Source organism: Pongo pygmaeus, chromosome 3 (genome assembly GCF_028885625.2).
Source record: "Pongo pygmaeus isolate AG05252 chromosome 3, NHGRI_mPonPyg2-v2.0_pri, whole genome shotgun sequence".
Taxonomy (NCBI): Eukaryota; Metazoa; Chordata; class Mammalia; order Primates; family Hominidae; genus Pongo; species Pongo pygmaeus.
The window spans coordinates 150,174,400-150,194,077 of NC_072376.2; the positions used below are offsets into that span (position 1 = coordinate 150,174,400).

At 34.8% G+C, this 19,678-nt stretch overlaps 1 long non-coding RNA gene across 1 annotated transcript in view; it reads right to left on the reverse strand.

Moving 5' to 3' along the window:
• The window catches only part of LOC129034979 (uncharacterized), a 143,724-nt gene that overhangs the window by 122,732 nt on the left and 1,314 nt on the right, over positions 1–19,678 (reverse strand). Inside the window, exon 2 of the long non-coding RNA XR_008502062.2 lies at positions 3,496–3,558. This is a non-coding gene — a long non-coding RNA (uncharacterized LOC129034979). The remainder of the gene's footprint in view (positions 1–3,495; positions 3,559–19,678) is intronic.

The following is a 19,678-nucleotide window of genomic DNA, read 5'->3' on the forward strand; positions in this document are numbered from 1 at the left end:
TTGACAGGTAGTTTACTTTTGATACTAGATCTAGAGAGCTCCAGATATACAGGCATGCAAATGATAAACAATCTATATACATGTTTATAACAAGACATGTCAGATAAACCTGAGGTCTATTCCTACTCATATAAGATATTGGAGGTTTATATCCAACCTCCAATATCTCCATTTGAATTTTGCACTTTTTCTATGTATTAATTTAGATCTGCCAATTCACATGATTATCTGAAGACTCCTTTAGGGATAAAAGAAACTTGGATTCAACCAACATTGATGATCTATCATATAAAACATTTTTGGGTGAACGTGGACTAAGAACATTTAAGCAAACTTCATCAGGGCTCTGATAATTGAAATACTTCAAACTTCAGGGAGTAAAAGAGAACCAGTGATGTGTCTACTACCAGAGTTAAATGTCATCTAGTCATGGAATCACCATTTTCCATGGCGGTGGTGTTGGTAGAGATTTGAGGAAAATATCTGTTTCCTTTTGTTTGTGTTGGTGACTCTGTAAATTGAAAATAATTCATCATTTATAGCAGTAATTTTTGGTCCTTAGAAAATTTTGCTGTGGAATACTTCCTGACAATGTGTAACTTAGAACCATGGGTGCTCAGCCTCTCATATTAAAGCTAGCTCTGATATATGTTATTGAAACACCTATAATGTCTGTGGTCTTCTGTCTTGCATTTAGAAGATATTTATAGAATTCTTGGGCCAAAGTATACGAATTTAGTACCGAGATTATTTTTAATATAGTGCCAAATTACTTTCCAGAAATAGCCATGCAAAGTCACACCAGTGAGTACTCCTGCCAAAACACCTTTTTCAGTATTAAATAATATATCTTTTAAAGCTTTTCCAATTGTTGAGGGAAACATGGTATTGTGACTATATATATTTTCAATAATTCTTAGATCAAAAATTTTCCCAAATGTATATTGCTCTCTCTCTCTCTATATATATATATAAATTCTGTTTAGATTATCCGTTCATTTTATGTAGCAGGCAAGTATCAGGTTGGTGCAAAAATAATTGTGGTTTTTGCCATTAAATGTAATGACAAAAACCAAAATTATTTTTGCACCCAGCAAAATGTCTTGAAAGATTCCTCTCAGACAACATGCTTGGAAGAAAACAAATTAATCTGTATAGGAAATGAACAGTGAGTCAGAATAAGGTAGAGAAAAGAAAAGAAGAGAGGAGAGTGAGAAGAGAGAAAAAAAATCACAAGATTAGGAAGCTCTAGCCTAAGGGAAAATGGGGCAAGCAATAATTTTCCAGATCGAGGACTGCCAAGAACTGAACGACAGAGGTTTCACCTATACATACACAGTTTATGGTGCTATAATGAATATCACCACCATGAATCAAAAGAAAATGATAATATAAGCCCCTAGGAATTTGCATTACATTTGGGACAGCATGGGCTTTACCTTTAGAAGCAGGATTCTTACTTTAATCTCTAACTAATTATATTTTTATCATAAAGAGTAACCTCAATTGACCTCCAAGTCGGGACAGTAATTAAAAGCATAGGTTCTGGAGTCTCACTTCTTTGGTTCATATCCTGGATTCCACAATAACTAGGTTTGTAAACTTAATCTCTCTAAAATTCATCTCATCTGTCAAATGTAGACAATATTGGTACTTACATCAAAGGGTTCTTACAAGGTTTACTGAAATAATCCTGATAAAATCCTCAGCTCAGTGTCTGACACAAAGCAAGCGCTCATTAAATATCAAACATTATTTTTATCTTTCTGTATGCATGTGTATATTACATAATCAGGAACAAAGAATTTGTCACAGAAAATAATTTTGTATTCTTCAGTTTCCACTGAATATTCTAATATGTGTCTTTAGAAAGTATGTGTATTTTCTAAGTGCTTTAACATTTTTCAAAATAATGCTTTTGATGGTATCATCTGGATATACCTTGTTTTCTTTAATATGTGGTAGTAAAAGCTAATTCCCCAATTTTCATTATATATATGTAGCCATAGCCATACATATTTGCTGGTATAAGTTAAATTATTATTAACTTGTATTTTTGAATAACTAATATAATCAAAATATTTTTATCATTTATTAGCATTGGCATTAATTTTTTCAATTTGCTCTTCATAATTTTGCTATTGGTAGCTGATAAAAATTTTTAAATTTACTGAAAAAAGAGCATATGTATTATGCTCTAAGTGAATAACTAACAGATATACTTTTCGTATTCAATCTGTTTGCAATGTGAGGATTACTTGATATTTTGCTCCTTTCTTATTTATTTGTTTATATTCCAAAGATTTTTAAAGATAGAATTAAGTCAGCTTACAAGTATATTAGCATTGAAATTAAATATTTAGAAGGAAGTTACAACTAAATATAAAATGCGTAACATATAACAAATGCCTACATATTTACTGTGGCAGTGAATTTGAGAAAAAGTTCTGATCAATTCAGAAATGTTCAAAAGATATATAATAAAAAGAAAACAATTCTTCTGCATGAAAACAAATACTGAAAAATATATATCCTTTTGAAAAAAATATATGCTCAACTTTTATTTTTCCTAAAAGTTTGTCTTGTCTGTTTCTGTTTGTAAAGAGGATTACCTGGCCGGGCGTGGTGGCTCATGCCTGTAATCCCAGCACTTTGAGAGGCTAAGTTGGGCCCATCACTTGAGCCCAGGAGTTCCAGACCAGCCTGAGCAACACAGGAAAGCCGTCTCTACTAAAAATACAAAAATTAGCTAGGTGTGGTAGTGCATGCCTGTAATCCCAAGTACTTGAGCTACTTGGGAGGCTGAGGCAGGAAAGAATAGCTTAAACCCAGGATGGTGGCGGGGAGCTGAGCTACAGAGTAAGACTGTCTCTAAATAAATAAGAGGAATACCTGAGAATCCATATTCGTTGTTTATTTGGCTCACAATTTTGATGGCTGGAAAGTTCAAGGTTGGACATCTGCTTATGGTCAACAGCCTTAGACTGGCTAGTGAAAGGGGGGTCTGAGTACAGAGATCACATGATGTAAATGGGAGCAAAAGAGAAAAGGGAGAGGTGCCAGGCTCATTTTAACAACTATATCTCATGGAAACAAAGAGAATGAGAACTTATGCTCCCCAGGGAGGGCATAACCTATTCATGAGGCATCTACCCTAATGAACCAAATACCTCCCATTGGGCCCCACGTTCAATATTTTGGATTAAATTTCAACGTGAAGTCTGGATGGAACAAATGTCCAAACCATAGCAAGGACTATATGCATTTGGCTGTTTTGTTTTGCTTACTGTTTATTGTCTGTTTACTGCAATAGAATATAAGCTTCATGACAGTAGGTATCTTAGCATGTTTACCAATGTATCCTAAGATTCTACAAGATTACTTCACACAAAATTATTGCACTATATATATTTTAAACGTAAAAGTTAATGCAAACAAAGAAGTAGAATAAACAAGCATATTTGTACCACTCAGCCTAAAAAATAAAAAACTCACCACAGTTGAGCTGAAGTATCCAATATGGTATACACATTCTTTATTGAATCTTCATCTTTTCCCCTGCAGAAGGAAAGACAATTTTGAATTTCTCAATTATTATTATGCAGTTACTTATGTGTTTATTATAAATGACTTTCTTCCAAAGCAATTAATATGCATTACTTCCATATCTTAAAACTTTATATGATGCTTGCTTTTTGTACATAACATTTTGTTTGTGAAATTCATCCTTATGGATAATATATTTTCACTGCTCTGCAGTGATCCATTATATGAATGTGTCACTCTTAATGGACTGAACTGCATTGCATCCTAAGAAATTCATATGTTGAATCCCTAATCCCCAATGTGATGTATTAGGAAATAGGGCCTCCAAAGAGGTAATCAAGGTTAAATGAGATTACAAGGATGGGCCTCTAATTTAATAGGACTAGTGTCATTAAAAGAAAAGGGAGAGACACCAGGTTGGTACAGAGAACAGCTCATGTGAGGTCTCAGGAGAACAAAACCTGCTGAAACCTTGATCTTGAACTTCCAACTTCCAGAACCCTGAGAAATAAATTTTTGTTATATAAGCTGTCCAGTCTGTGGTATTTTTTATAGCAGCCTTAGCTGAGTAATACAGTCACTATGTTTTTTTAATTGTCATGTTACCAGACATTTGGATCCTTTCTGTTTCCCCAGTAAAAACAATTGTAGATGCATCTTTCTTTTACTTGTTACCTTGTGTACATGTGCAAAAAGTCCTCTGGGTTGACTACCAAGAGGTAGGATTATTGCAATTTAGAATTTTATTTTTCCAATCTGATGGATAGAGAATACTATCTCACTGTGCTTTTAATTTGTACTTTCCTAATTACTAGTAAGGTTAATAATTTTTCATTGGTTAGTGTTCAGTTATGATTCCTCTCATGTGGACATCCTTTTCCATATTTGGTCCATTCTCCTGTTGTGTTGTCTTCCCTTATTGTCAAAATGCTCCATAATCTGAATACTAACTATTGGTTGACAGCCCAATGCAACATTTTCTGTCTTTCTGTGTCTTGTCTTGTATATTTTATGAAATCCTTACAGAAAAAATTTAAATTTTATGATACTTACATTTATCAATAATTTCCTTTGTTTATATTTTAATGCTTTAAGAAACCCTTTATTATACTAAGTAATGAAAAGACTAAAATTTACTGTTAAATATTATGAAATTTTGTCTTTTGCTTTAAAATTTTAATCTACCTAAAAACTGTTTAAATATTGTGTGGAGTAGAGACCCAATTTTATTTTTTTAAGTAACATTTAATACACAGCAACATTTCAAGTATAGTTCATATTTTTCCACAACTATAAATTTAAAATTTTTATAAATTTCAATTCTTTCACTGCTGTCATTTAAGAAAAGTTTATTGTTGTATATTTATGTTGCATCAGAATTAACTAATACAGTATTCACTTATTAATTCTCATAATTTGTCTTTGTAGTATCTTAGGTGTTTTATATGTATAGTCACATAAGTACATATATATTTGTTTTATTTATTATAAACTTTTGTCAAGATCAAATGAATTCTGCAATGATGAATAGTGATTTTTAAAAACGATTAAAAAAGGTAAAATCCTTTCCCCAAGGAAATTACATTTACAATATTTTTTCTGTTTGTTAATTATACACATATTTCTCCTTACCTTATTAACCTCTCCAACATCACTTCCCTTGAGACAAGGCAACTTGTCTTTGGGGGATTCATTTGATTCTAGAAAGCTGACTCTATTTCCAGGAATATATAACAGAAGCCAATCAGTGCATTAAATCTCTCAAGAATAGTGTTTCATGGGTAGCATGTAACCTAAATTGGTTTAATCAGAATAACTCTCAGAATTTCATGATAATTCTAGAACAAAGATAATTTCTCATCCTTGAAAACATGAACAATGGATAATGTAAGCTTAAGAACTGGTGACTAACCATTGTGGAGAAAGAAGGAAAGAAGCTTTGAAGAAAATTAACTGCTTGACAAGCAGAGTGGAAAAACTAAATAAAAAGAAAAAAACTGGTAACATGTTTGAGTTATCCTGGATCATGTCTTATTTGATTTATGTGATGCCAACCCAACCTCAGGACTTCTAACTTACATACCCCAATACACTTTCTTATTAAAAATCATTTTGATTAGGATTTTCCATTACTGTGGTTTATTTTAATAAAAAATAGGTATATAAAATACAGATTTAGTTTCTCATAGAAAAAAGATTATCTCTACCAGAATACAAGCTCTGAGATGAAGGAAGGCTATTATCAATAAAATAAAAAATAACACAAGAACTAGAATACAGGAAATGCATGGACATGATTTTAATAAAAAAGAATGACATAAACCTATTTATTGTGGCTGAATTGTGTGACACACACAAAAAAACACACCTTGTAAGCCTTTGGTATCAAACTTGAATTCAAATCCCATGCTCCATCTCTTACAAGTCACATGCTATGTACTATCTCTATGTGTACATCTCTCACTAGTTAAATGGATAACAGTTACCTGATGAAGTTGTTTTATGCATTGTGTGTATGTGTGTGTGTGTGTGTGTGTGTGTGTAGATATATAGATAAGTAGATCTTGACACGGGTACTAAAAATAGTGAATTGGCAGACTGGCTTTAGTTTTCCAACTCAAATACAAACATATCCATATACCCTTCCTGCCCACTTTTCTGGTGTTTGCTGTGGATGGCAGGTGTCCTGAGATTTTGGGTGGATAGGGAAGTAAGTTAAATCAGGCTTCTGGGGTTAAAGACAAGGCCTCCCAATTTTCTGGTTAGTGTAGATACTAAGTCTGTAAATCCAAGCTCATACAGAGACTGTGTGTTTTCTACTGCTGCTGTAATATGTTGTTATCCCACATCTGGAGGCTGAAGCATGGGTATGACTGAGCTAAGCACCCAGGGGTTTGGCATGGTTGTGTGTTTTGTTTTGTTTTGTTTTGTTTCTGGAGACTATAGTAGAGAATCCACTTTGTTACCATTCTCAGCTCCTAGCATTTGCCCCTGTTCATTTATTTATAGGCCCTTTCTTTCATCTTCAAAGCCAGTAACAATGGATCAAGTCCTTAAGCCACATCTCTGACCACAACTTAACAAGATTCTCCACTTTTTTGTTTTTTTGTTTTTGAGACAGAGTCTTGCTCTGTCACCCAGGATGGAGTGCAATGGCACAATCTTGGCTCACTGCAACCTCTGCCCTCCTGAGTTTAAGCAATTCTCCTGCCTCAGCCTCCCAAATAGCTGGGATTACAGGCCCACGCCACCAAGCTGGGCTAATTTTTGTATTTTTAGTAAAGATGGGGTTTCACCATATTGGCCAGGCTGGTCTCCAACTCCTGACCTTAGGTGACCTGCCCCCCTCAGCCTCCCAAAGTGCTAGGATTACAGCACTGCACCTGGCCAGTTCTCCCCTTTCAAGGACCCATGTGATTAGACTGAGTGCATGAGACATTCCAGAATTATCTCCCAATTTCATGGTCTTTAATTAATCATGCAAAGTCCATTTTGCCATGTATAATGGCATATTCACAGGTTCTGGTGATTAAGACATGGTCATTTTTGGCAACCATTTTTCTATTTACCACAGAGATAAGTATATAAATTCTATTTTATCTTTTTTTTTCTTTTTTCTTTTCCAGAGGACCCTATTTTATGAAACAAACCTAGAGTCAGAACGGAAGTGAAGCTGGGTAGGTTTCTTTCTCAATACCTTTATATTCTTTATATTAGTAGATAATTTACCCAAACTATGGGTCTTATATTTCAGTTTTTATCCTTGTATCTTTAAATGTATTTTAGCAGAAAACTGACAGAGATTGCTCAAAGATCTGCTACTCAGGTGGCATTAATATGAGAAATTCTCCACTGTAATATGTTTAGAAACAGAATATGAACATAAATAACATTGTCAAATAAACACACAATAGTTTCTTGACAAACTTTACATTTCCCATGATTATGAAGTTAATTTTTCATTCAAATGAATCTTTAGGGTTTTCTAGAGACAATCATATCATCAGCAAACAGCAACAGCTGGACTTTTCTCTTCATTGATATGGATGCCCTTTATTTCTTTCTCTTATCTGATTGCTCTGGCTAGAACTTCCAGTATTATGTTAAATAGAAGTGGTAAAAGTAGGCATTCCTGTCTTGTTCCACTTCTCAGGGAGAATGCTTTCAACTTTTCCCTGTTCAGTATAATGTTGGTTGTGGGTTTGTCGTAAATGGCTTTTTTTTTTTTTTTTTTTTTTTGAGACGGAGTTTCACTCTTGTCGTCCAGGTTGGAGTGCAGTGGCGTAATCTTGGCTCACTGCAACCTCCGCTTCCTGGATTCAAGCTATTCTCCTGCCTCAGCCTCCCGAGTAGCTGGGATTACAGGCCCACACTACCATGCCTGGCTAATTTTTTGTATTTTTAGTAGAGACACGGTTTTGCCATGTTAAGCAGGCTGGTCTCGAACTCCTGACCTCAGGTGATTCGCCCACCTCGGCCTTCCAAAGTGCTGGGATTACAGGTGTGAGCCACTGTGCCCGGCCCATAAATGGCTTTTATTACTTTAAGGTATGCCTTTCTATGATGATTTTGCTGAGGATTTTAAACATAAAGGGATGATGGATTTTGTCAAGTGCTTTTTCCGCATCTGTTGAGATGATTATGTAATTTTTGTTTTTAATTGTTTATTTGGTGTATCACATTGATTGACTTATGTATGTTAAACCACCCCTGCATCACTGGTAAAACCCACTTGATCATGGTGGATTATCTCTTTGATATCCTGTTGGACTTTGATTGCTGGTATTTTGTTGAGGATTTTTGCATCTATGTTTATCAGGAGTATTGGTCTGTAGTTTTCTTTTTTTTGTTGTTTTTCCCTGGTTTTGATATTCGGGTGATATTGCCGTCATAGAATGATTCAGGAGGACTACCTCTTTCTCTATCTTTTGAAATAGTGTAAGATTGGTACCAATTCCTTTTTGAATGTCTGACAGAATTCAGCTGTGAATCCGTCTGGCCCTGGACTTTTTTTGTTGGCAAATTTTTATTATCATTTCAGTCTCCCTGCTTGTTATTGGTCTGTTCATAGATTCCATATCTTCCTGATTTAATCTAGGAGGGTTGTATATTTCCAGGAATTTATTCATCTCCTCTAAGTTTTCTAGTTTATGCAAGTAAAGATGTTCATAGCAGCCTTGAATAATCTTTGTATTTCTGTGTTATCAGTCATAATATCTCTTGCTTAGTTTCCAGTTGAGTTTATTAGGACCTTCTCTTTTTTTTTCTTGGTTAATCTTGCTAATGGTCTATCAATTTTATTTATCTTTTCAAAGAACCAGCTTTTTGTTTATCTTTTGTATTTTTGTTGTCATTGTTGTTGTTTCAACTTCATTTTATTCTGCTCTGATCTTTGTTATTTCTTTTCTTCTGCAGGATATGGGTTTGGATTGTTCTTGTTTCTCCAGTTCCATGAAGTATGACCTTAGATTGTCTATTTGTGCTCTTCTAGATGTTTTGGTGTAGGAATTTAATGAGATGAAGTTTCCTTTTAGCACCATTTTTGCTGTATCTCAGAGGTTTTGACAGATTGTGTCATTATTATCATTCAGTTCAAATAATTTTTTATTTTTATCTTGATTTCATTGTTGACCCAATGTTCATACAGGAGGTTATTTAATTTCCATGTATTTGCATAATTTAGGGGGTTCCTTTCAGAGTTGATTTCCAATTTTATTCCCCTGTGGTCTGAGAGAATATTTGACATAATTTAGATTTTCTTAAATTTACTGAGACTTGTTTTGTGGCCTATCATATGGTCTATCTTGGAGAATGTTCCATTTGCTGAGGAATCGAATGTGTATTCTATAGTTGGTGAGTAGAATGTTCTGTAAATATGTTAAGTCCATTTGTGATAGGATATAGTTTAAATTCATTGTTTCTTTGTTGACTTTCTGTCTTCATGACCTGTATAGTGTTGTCAGTGAAGTATTATAGTCCCCCATTATTATTGTGTTGCCGTCTCTCTCATTTCTTAGGTCTAGTAATAATTGTTTTATAAATTTGGGAGCTCCAGTGTTAGGTGCATATATATTTAGAATTGTGATATTTTCCTGTTGGACTAGTCCTTTCATCATTATATAATGTCCGTCTTTGTCTTTTTTTAACTGCTGTTGCCTTAAAGTTTGTTTTGTTTGATATGAAAATAGCTACTTCCTACTTGTTTCTGGTGTCTATTTGCACAGAATTCTTTTTCCATCTCTTTACCTTAAGTTTATGTGAGTCCTTATGTGTTAGGTGAGCCTCCCAGAAACTTGGTTGGTGAATTCTTATCTATTCTGCCATTATATGTCTTTTAAGTGGAACATTAAGGCCATTTGCAGTCAATGTTATTATTGAGATTTGAGGTGCTTTTCTATTCATCATGCTATTTGTTGCTGGAACGCATTTTTTTATTCTGTTATTGTTATGTAGGTCTGTGAGAATTATGCTTTAAGGAGGTTCTATTTTGGTGTATTTTGAGGATTTATTTCAAGATTTAGAGCCTCTATTGGCAGTTATTTTAGTGCTGGATGGTAGTGGCGAATTCTCTCAGTTTTTTTTGGTCTGGAAAAGACTACCATTCCTTCATTTATGAAGTTTACTTTCACTGGATACAAAATTCTTGGCCTATAATTGTTTTGTTTAAGGAGGTCAAAAATAGGACCCCAATTCCTTCTAGCGTGTAGAGTTTCTGCTGAGAAATCTCCTGTTAATCTGATACATTTTCATTTATAGGTTATCTAATGCTTTTGCCTCACAGCTTGTTTTTTTATTAGTATTATACTTTAACTTCTGGGGTACATGTGCAGAACATGCAGGTTTGTTACATAGGTATACACGTGCCATGGTGGTTTGCTACACCCATCAACCACATTACAGCTTTTAAGATCATTTCCTTTGTCTTGACTTTAGATAACCTGATGGCTATGTACCTAGGCCATGATCTTTTGGCAATGAATTTCCCAGGTATCGTGAGAGCTTCTTGTACTGGGGATGTCTAGATGTCTAGCAAGGCAGGGGGAGTTTTCCTTGATTATTCCCTCAAATATGTTTTCCAAACTTTTAAATTTCTCTTCTTTCTTGGGAACACCAATTATTCTTAGGTTTGCATGTTTAACATAGTCCCAAACTTCTTGGAGGCTTTGTTAGTTTTTTAAATTCCTTTTTCTTCATCTTTGATGGATTAATTCAGAAGCCTTGTCTTCGACCTTTGAAGTTCTTTCTTCTGCTTGTTTTATTCTATTGCTGAGATTTGCCAGTGCATTTTGCATTTCTCTATGTGGTCCTTAATTTCCAGAATTTGTGTTTGTTTTTAATTTACACTGTCTATTTCACTGAAGACTTTTCCTTTCATTTACTGTATCATGATTTTAATTTCGCTAAGTTGGACTTCATGTTTCTCTGGTACCTCCTTGATTAGCTTAATAATCAACCTTCTGTATTCTTTTTCTGGCAATTCAGAGATTTCATCTTGGTGTGGATCCATTGCTGGTGATCTGGTATGATCTTTAGGGGGTGGTAAAGAATATTCTTTTGTCATATTATCAGAATTGTTTTTCTGGTTCCTTCTCATTAGGTAGAACCTTGTTTTGTCATATTACCAGAATTATTTTTCTGGTTCCTCTCATTTGGGTAAACTATGTCAGAGGGAAGATCTGGGATTCAAGGGCTGCTGTTCACATTCTTTTATCCCATGGGGTGCTCTCTTGATGTGGTGTTCTCTCCCTTCCCCTAGGAATGGGGCCTCCTGAGAGCAGAACTGTAGTGATTGTTTTTGCTCTTCCGGGTCTAGCCACACAGGGGAGCTACCAGGATCTTGGCTGGTACTGGGGATTGTTTGCAAAGAGTCCTGTGATGTGATCCATCTTCAGGTCTGACAGCATGGACACCAGCACCTGCTCTTGTGGACTTAGCAGGGGAGTAAAGTAGACTCTGTGACGGTCCTTGGTTGTGTTTTTGTTTAGTGCACCTGTTTTGTGTGGGTTGGCCTCAAGCCAGGAGGTGGTGCTTTCAAGAGCACATTAGCTGTGGTCATATAGGGAGGATGCAGACTTGCCCTAGGGACACCTGGTTAAGTATTCAGGTTTTTCAGGCAGTGGGCAGGCCATCAAGCTCGCAAGAGAATATGAGCTTTGTCTTCAGCTGCCAGGGCAGTAGAGAAAGACCACCAGGTAGGGGCAGGGTTAGGCTTGTCTGAGCTCAGCTTCTCCATGGGCAGGGCTTGCTGTGGCTACTGTGAGAGATAAGGGTGTAGTTCCCAGTTCAGTAGAGTTATATTATTACCCAGGGAGATTATGGCTGTGTCTGCTGAGTCATACAGGTCACCAGGAAAGTGGGGGAAAGCTGGCAGTCACAGGCTTCACCCTGCTCCCACACAGCCCACTGTCTTAAAGGCTGGTCTCACTCCCACCATCCCCACCACGACAGCACCCAGTCTATTTCCAGGCAGCCAGTGACAAGGGCTGAGAACTTGCCCCAGACCATGAGCCTCCCCTTTGAGAAAGCAAGCAGATTCACAGCTTTTCAGCATCTCAGGGAGCCTGCAATGGTGTCCCAGTTCCTTCAAAGGATCTGTGGATTCTCTGAGAGTTTCTGGTATGTTCCTGTGGAAGTTATTGGAGCAAAAGTTCACGATGTGAGTCTCCACATGCTGCTCTGGCCATCCAAGTGGGATCTGCAAGCTAGTCCTATATCCTATCTACCATCGTTCTAATATGTCAAGCATTACCTGTTTTCATTGGCATGATGATCTCTCTAGAAGTCCATTCTTATTCACCAATTTGCTGATGTTTATTGAATTATTTACTAGGCACAAGGTATAAAGATTTTTAAGTCATGATTTGTGTCCTCATGTTAATCTCTAGAGACAGAGAGGTAAACAAATGACAACAGAAGATCCCCATTGATATAGGACAAGTACTTAAGGCTGCAAATGCTGCAAAAGTGTAGCAGAAAATGTTCCAAATACAGGATGACATAAAAATAAAAATTCATACATATTTTAGATATCAGGAAAATTGACAGGAAAAAAATGACACTTGCTTTTACAAATGCTCTAGTAACCCAATTGGATGACTTTTCAAGATCAACAATAGAGAAAAATAAATTTCAACCTTGTTGACCTCTTAGGAAAGGTTGTATATTGTATATAGCATATTGTATTTAGCATACTAAATATATTGTATATAGCTTACTAAAATAAAATAATCTGGCAATGCAATAGAAAAGTATCAAGTTGTATGGTTCAAAAAATGTGATTTGCCATTCAAATTACTTTTGCCAAACTTTTTCTACTTGGTAACTATTCTAGGAAATTCAAAGGGCAAAATTTATAATATTGGTTCTTGCTACCTTTTTACAGGATTGTTGAGTTCGCTTTGTGAGCTGAAACTGCATGAGCTAGTGGTCATTTCCAAGCCCTGTGAAAAAGCTTATTTTTTTTTCCTGAAAAACAATGGAATTCAATGAAAAGTTATACTGGATGAGATACAACATTCAGAAATGGCTTCCAGCTGTTGTAAATATCACCTACAAGTTGTTTATAAAGCTAGATGTAATATTTTGCTCCCTTGTAATGCCAGTGATTTTTTTTTTTTTGCCCAGTCTTTCTCAGAATGAACATGGTGTTGATTTATTATTACTCTTTCACTACTTAATTTGTGAGGTATATAATACAAGAAAAGCAATCAATGTAGCAATAAACCAGCTTTATCAAATATTAATAGATTTCTTATTTGCTCAACTTTTTGAAAAATGAGTTCACATTTTTTGAATTCCTACTTTTTAAAAGACTTATTTAGCCTGATGTAGTATGAAATATTTCAATATGTCTATAAGTACACAAAACAAAAAATATACTGCCCAAGATTTATTACAAAATTATTAACTTTGTAGCCACTACCCAAGTTAAAAAAAACGTTTGCCACAACCCACAGATTCCTTTTCTGTCCTCTTCCATTACTATTCCGTCTCCTCTCCTAAAGTAACCACAGTCTTGACAATTTCTATTGGGGACTTAGGCATCATAACAATCCCAGATCAACTAGATCAAGTATCCATGATTAAATTTAATTGACTCTGGGATGCAGTTCCTCAGAATGTCAGTTTCACTGTAAGTAAAACTTGCTCCTGTATTCCAACACTTTAGGATCCCAATGCAAAGATGAGGAATTTATCTAGGGCATCTTTTACATCATGGAAATGTATGGAGTCTAATTTTTGTTTCCCTCGTCTCATGAGACTCTCAAAAACAGTTCCCAGGGTCACAAACTCTCAGTTACCTCTTCCTGGATTGGCACATACCCAGAGGGCTAAAATGGCCCTATGCCAGGCTCAGATGCCTTGAATTGTACATCCTGCTGATTACTTCAAGCAGATGCTTCTTTAGTCTTTGTCCAGCTTTTCTTGTAGTTTTCAGTAGGATTGTTGATTCAGACTTACTAGTGCACCAATTCTGGAAGCTAAAGTCTCATTACTATTTTTTAAGTACAAATGTTACAGATATAATTAAAATTCTGAATCCTCCTTTCTTGATTGATATGGTTTGGATCTGTGTTTCCACCCAAATCTCATGTTCAATTGTAATCCCCAATGTTGGAGGTAGAGTCTGGTGGAAGATGATTGGATCATGGGGGTGGTTTCTCCTGAATGGTTTAGCATCATCCCCCTTGCTTGTCATAATGAGTGATTCTCCCAAGATCTGGTCATTTTTTTCCATACTAGAGAGTAACCTCTATTAAATACTATTATCTAAATTCTGGCCTGCTATGAATTTTCAACCAAAGATTGTATGGAAGGAGCACATATATAGTTCTAAAAGCTGTAGGAAGCCCAGTTAAGAGGCTATCACAAGACACCAGGAAAGAAAGATGGGTCCCTAGCTGAAGGCAGCTCCTGCAGAGTTGAACAGACTTGAAGAGAATTCAGAGCAATTCAGCTGTGCCCCGGCCTCTCTGTGCTCTCTGATTGCATACAGATCATTGATTGTGCAATTGGTTAAATTGGAGACCGTCTTCTCAAGCTGCACTCTTCCATATTACAGAAGGACTGGCCGAGAAATTATTCTCCCTCTTCCTCTGAGACCGTTTTCAGTGAACTATAGGGCAGCATCTAAAGATTAAGTCAGAAACGCATGTCTCCCATTACAACTTCCTATACCAGATAGGATCCAGTGACACAGGTCATAAATGGTAAAGAAAAAAGCCTTTAAGTCTCATAAAACACTTTATATTCAAGGAGTAATATATGTTAAATTTCCTTAACTTCTGAGACTTCTTGCCTAAAAACTGAAGATCACATACTTCATAAGATACTGTATTAAATGAAAAAAAAATACAAGGAATATAGCACCTGGCACAAAGTAGGTGCTAAATAAGTACTAATTCCCTTCTCTCCACTTCAACCCCTTCTTAGTTAACAGACAGAAAGTAACAGATGTCTTAAAAATATATATTGTTAATCCCTGAATATATTATTAATGTAATACTAATATATAATAATATATATATTATATATATAATATATAGTAATACTATATAGTAATACTAATGTATTACTAATTATAGATTTTGGTATATTTATATCTAAATATATGTTTAGATAAAAAATGTTTAGATATAAAAATATATTTTATATATGTATACATGCACAAGCATCCGGCAATATCTATAACCCATTCACATTTCTCCAGAAAACTATACTCTAATGCCCAGATCAAAGGGGTCAGATAATACAAGGGCTTAAAGAACAGTTTAAGAATGTTGAACTTCATCTTAATGACAGTGAAAAGCCGCTAAAAGGCTTGAAAAAGTAGTTGTGTGAGATGACTGAATATGAGTTTGGGGAATATTATTGTGGCTATATTGTATGGAATACAGTATGGCAGACAGAACTGTACTTTAATGGTCAAATCAAATAATAAAATATAACTTTGTATGTATCTCTACCTATTCTCTAATATTACATAAGGAATCACATTATTTTTGACAGGTGCCTAACTCAGAGTGCAATCCTTGCTTATGTCTCAGTCTGACTCAAAGCCTTCGTTTTTTTGCAGCTGATACCATGGGGAACTATATGAAGACATGAAGGAGAGAGCAAAGAGTCAAATTTGTATTTATTAGTTTACCAGACTAGGCTGCTAAATGAAAACTCCCCACAGCCCTTCTGTCTCCACAGGCACGACCACTTCCAGGTCTGTGGTGGAGTCTGAGTGGAATAAAATAAGCACTTTTACACTTTGCTTTCTAACTTAATCTTATTAAAACATTGATAGTTCTTTTCTAAGGGTTAAGAGAAACAGGAATGCAGATTATGATGAAAATATTGCCAACACAGGACTTTTCTGTAGCCATACACTTGTTTTGTTTTACATGAATATGCATGAGAGTTTATTTTTATATTTTCACATGAAAATATTTATATTGTGATAATAGTTTGCCTTTGCACTTGAAACATGAGACTAGTTATATATTGATAAAATATTGTCTTTTTAACTCTCATGGATACATATATTATTTCTTGAAGTGATGAAAAATTTACTGTTGCTAAGCTTAAACATAAAAATTCTTATATAATTATATTTGAACAGTTAAATGGTGCATAATTGGAAATGGAGCATGATGGGGAGAAGAATGAACCAGAGACTTTTGGAAGGAAGAAGTCTGAATTCTGTGTGCTTTATACACATTTCTCATGAAGTAGGTCCATAGTTGTAAAGAATTTATTCCATAGCATACATTTACTCACCATTAACACTACTTCACAATAACCCTTTATGCATAAACACATATATGAGAACAAGATAAACTTGTTTAAATTTCTACTGAGGATTGTTTAGAAAATATCCAAATGAACCGAGCTTAAACCATGCTGAATATTCATACATCTATAATTTTTTTAAATGTTGCTAAAAATTAAAAATAAGGTTTGCATCTAGTAAGGTGACATATCTAGAGTTTACAAGATCATGTTTAACACTGTAACCCATCTATAATTTTAATTTCCTTTTTTCATATGCTGTGTGACAAACAATTCCACCATTATAAATAACCTTCTTTATAGAGTCATACTAATGGTGCCATAAAGGTATTACTTGATGTATTTCCTACATTTTTCTCTCCTTTGTTTTTGAAAAGATTTATAGTTATTTCTCTATTTAGCCAGCAGATGTGAAGTGATTTCAGGATGATCTGTATCCATCAGAAAGTGCCAAATGTTTCTTATTTAATTCCATTTCCGTGGAAACCTGAAGACACTTCATGTATCGTCTTTCAATTTCCTGAAGAAAGATAACTTTCATTATTTTGGCATGAGACACTCTTAGAATGCCCTATGTCGAGAATAATTAGAATTTCACTCTTCAGCTTCTCTCCTGCAGTATATTGACTGTCTAAAAGAGCCTCACTGTCTGGTACCTGATAAATGTGTTCTTGAGTGTATGAACTGAAGTGAATCTGAGCCAAACCAGTTAGAGCTGTCCATGTGAAAGCCTAGATAAAGGTGTAAAAATGTACATGTTGAGACATTCATTAATTTACTGCATGACTATTCCATTTATTAAATAGAGGCTACTGTGACAGACTAGCTCAGATGTTGTGTCTATAGAGAATAAGAAAATAAATTCAACTACACAGTTACCATGGCACTTGCAAATTGAGTTTTAACAGTTACTTTCATTTCATTAAAACAAAGCCTAGATTAGTACTGGTCATAAACTCTTTCAAAAGACTTCTGCAAACTGTGGGGGCGACAAAAGAAATTTCATATGAAATACTGGTAGAAACAAAGACAGAAAGTAGGCGAAAGCATTTATTTCATTTAAAATCACAATCAAACTCTGCCTCATGTCTTAACTCACTGCTTTCCCAGAGCCACCTGCCATTTCACAAGTGAATACTTTGTGCCTCTGCCTAGAAGACTTTGTGCTGTCTCTCTTTCCACAAAATCGAATCATCTCTTCTCCCTTGTAACATTCAAAGACTTCAGAGATTGTTTTTCCATAGCATTTTTGCCATACCATAATTGTGATATTTATCACATTGTATTTTAATATTGTATTTGTTTTCTTGCCCAATTAGATGTAAGCATTTAAAATACAGTGACACCTTGTTTATATATGTATATAGGGGTATATATATGTGTGTATATATACATATACATATATATACACACACATATATATAAGTATCTAAGTATATATGTGCATTCTACAGGGTTTGATACAAAGTTGATGCTCATAAAATGGCTAATGAATCAGTGGGTAAAAAAATGAAAGAATGAATGAAGAGAGAAAAATATGACCAGTCACATATTTTCAACACTGGATAGAATGAAAACTCTGCATTTAGTTGCAGGGTTGGTCAGAAAAGATAAAGAGATTTTTAATGGTTCTGAATTCAAATGTGGATGGCAAATCCCAAAGTAATTCACCCAAACATTGTTTTAATATTAGGCCATATATTTGAAGAAAAACTGTTCCCCATTTAATTGCATTATTTGATTTTAAATATTAGAACTCTTATCTACATGGCAAACAGAAAACATGCTAGACTTGTCTGAGCAATATAATGATCACAGAGTATATAAAATACAATTAATGTCCATCCAAATGTATTTAAAAATACAGTTAATAAACTTAGGAGCCATTTGTGAGAAATGTTGAAAGATTTTAATAGCTGAATCTGTAAATCGATACTGAAAAATTGAGGGGTTTTAGTTAAAGAGTTAAGAATCTTGAAGTAATGCAATAGAAAGGGGGGGAAATAAAGTTTGTTTAAGAAATTCCAAGGCATAGCTTTATTATATTAAGGTAAGAATATGAAATGTAAAGATCAGTGTTTACCTATTTGCCTGATGTATATTATGAAGGCTTCAATGTAAGTAGTAGCTGTTTAAACAGAAAGGGAAGAAGAAACCAAGATGCTTATTTAAGAGGGTATAAGCAGACTTTGATGGTAGTATGAACACATGAGAAGCCAATGAGATGGTGAGTCAAAGTAGCCATACAGTTGTTTTCTACCCATGCCACTTTTGAATAAAGATTGATAATAAGGCAGAATGATGCTGAATTAAGAGTTGTTCAAATGTTATGTTTCTTAGAGAAGTTAATAAAATTAGCCTTGGCTTGCTAATTTTGAGTAATAGTTTATATATAAAGTTAGAGAAATACTGATGCAATGGAAAGCCCAGGATAAAAAGAGGATGAGACTATTTGAAGTGATTGGTTTAAAATCCAGTACTTGGATGTATGAGTGGTATAAAAGAGACAGTAGAGAATGAAATAAACATCGACAAAAAATTAAACATGGGGTTAATGAGTAAGGCAATAAACCAAAAAACAAACAAGAAAACCACATTAGAGGCAGAGAAAGAAGAAAATACCTAAGAATCATGATAGCATTAATATATTTTTCCAAACAAATATCCAAGTAGAGGAGTCAGACAACTCTGTAGAAGGTGCAGAGTAGTTAATCCTGGTGATATCAGGAGTAGAGATATCCGCTCACTCCAACTGCATGAGTGTAGTGGGTGTGTCTGGGATATCATTGATAATAAGTGCTAGAATGATAAAGAAAAATTTAAACATAAAAAATAGAGAAAGAAGAGAGAAAAATGAAATGTGCTCTGTGCTCAGAAGGGGCTCACCCAATATGCATAACTTTATAAAGTATCCACTGGTTAAGTAAAAGATTAAAGGCCATGCAATTACTCACCCAAGTGGATACTCTAATATTGTTGGACATACAGAAATGGACAGGGGAAGACAGGTTCTCTGTGGCTTACCAAAACTTAATCATGAAGGATAAGATAATCAATTAAGTTATAAACTGTCTAGTACTGTCACAAGCACACGTGAAGTTTTTGTTTTGGACTTTTCAATTTAGGGGGAAGCCAAAATTGGTGAACATTTGAAAGCAAGCAGACATTTCCAAATAGAATTCTGGGACAAGGGAGAGTAACATTTTATTGTTCTTACAAAAATAATTATAGAAAACCTATGTTTATAGACTAGAGAAAATTTGGAAAAGGAAACAAAATGCAAAGGCATTGCAATTTACATGGAGAGAAATATTTTACAGCAAGACATTCAAAATGTTACCTTATATCTAAG